Genomic DNA, 1,729 nt, shown 5'->3' with positions numbered 1-1,729 from the left:
AGGGACACACTGACCCTCTCTGTACAGTGGTCACTCTCTCAGGTACACACACTATCCCCCCTTTGAACAGCAGTCACTTTCTCAGGGACACACCAACGCTTTCTGGACAGTGTTCACCCTTTAAAGGGCCAACAATCCTGCCCGGACATTGATCATTGTCTCAGGGACACATTGTCGCTCTCCTGACAATGGTCACTCTCAGGGACACACGCATACTCTCTCCAAACAGTGATCACTCTCAGGGACACAATGACCCTCTCCAGACAGTAGTACTCTCTCTCAGGGACACACTGACCCTCTCTCAACATTGTTCATACTCTCTCTCAGGGACACACTGACCTCTCAACATTGGTCACACTTTCTCTCTTAGGGACACACTGATTCCCTCTCAACAGCGGTCACACTCTCACTCAGGGACACACTGACCCTCTCCAAACAAAGTTCAACTCTCACTGTCTCTCACTCATTCCCTCTCTCAGGGACACACAATGACCCTCTCCAGACTATGGTTGCATTCTCAGTGGCACACACCGGGCCTCTCCAGACAATGGTCACACTGACCCCTCCAGTGGTCTCTCTCAGGGACACACACTGACCTTCTCTGGACAGTGGTCGTGCTCTCAGGGATGCACACTGACCCTCTCCAGACAGTGGTGGTGCTCTCAGGGACACACACTGACCCTCTCCAGACAGTGGTGGTGCTCTCAGGGACACACACTGACCCTAACCAGACAGTGGTCACACTCTCTCAGGGACATACTGACACTCTCCAGACAGTGGTCATGCTCTCAGTAACACACAGTGACCCTCTCCAGACAGTGGTCACAATCAGGGACACACAATGACACTCTCCAGACAGTGGTCATGCTCTCTCAGGGACACAGTGACACTCTCCAGACAGTGGTCATGCTCTCAGGGACATACTGACCCTCTCCAGACAGTAGTCACACTCTCTCAGGGACACATTGACCCTCTCCAGACAGTGTTTATGCTCTCAGGGACACACACTAACCCTCTCCAGACAGTGGTCACACTCTCTCAGGGACACACTGACCCTCTCTGTACAGTGGTTATGCTCTCAGGGACACACACTAACCCTCTCCAGACAGTGGTCACACTCTCTCAGGGACACACTGACCCTCTCCAGACAGTGGTTATGCTCTCAGGGACGGGAAAGTGAGGTCTGCAGATGCTGGAGATCAGAGATGGAAATGTGTTGCTGGAAAAGCGCAGCAGGTCAGGCAGCATCTGGGGAACAGGAGAATCGACGTTTCGGGCATTAGCCCTTCTTCAGGCTAATGAAGAAGGGCTAATGCCCGAAACGTCGATTCTCCTGTTCCCTAGATGCTGCCTGACCTGCTGCGCTTTTCCAGCAACACATTTCCATCTATGCTCTCAGGGACACACACTAACCCTCTCCAGACAGTGGTCATGCTCTCTCAGGGACATACTGACACTCTCCAGACAGTGGTCATGCTCTCAGTAACACACAGTGACCCTCTCCAGACAGTGGTCACAATCAGGGACACACAATGACACTCTCCAGACAGTGGTCATGCTCTCAGTAACACACAGTGACCCTCTCCAGACAGTGGTCACAATCAGGGACACACAATGACACTCTCCAGACAGTGGTCATGCTCTCAGTAACACACAGTGACCCTCTCCAGACAGTGGTCACAATCAGGGACACACAATGACACTCTCCAGACAGTGGTCATGCTCTCAG

The sequence above is a fragment of the Chiloscyllium plagiosum genome, chromosome 22 (genome assembly GCF_004010195.1).
Source record: "Chiloscyllium plagiosum isolate BGI_BamShark_2017 chromosome 22, ASM401019v2, whole genome shotgun sequence".
Lineage (NCBI taxonomy): Eukaryota > Metazoa > Chordata > Chondrichthyes > Orectolobiformes > Hemiscylliidae > Chiloscyllium > Chiloscyllium plagiosum.
The sequence above is the reverse complement of the archived record's forward strand: the minus strand, read 5'-3'. Positions refer to the sequence as shown.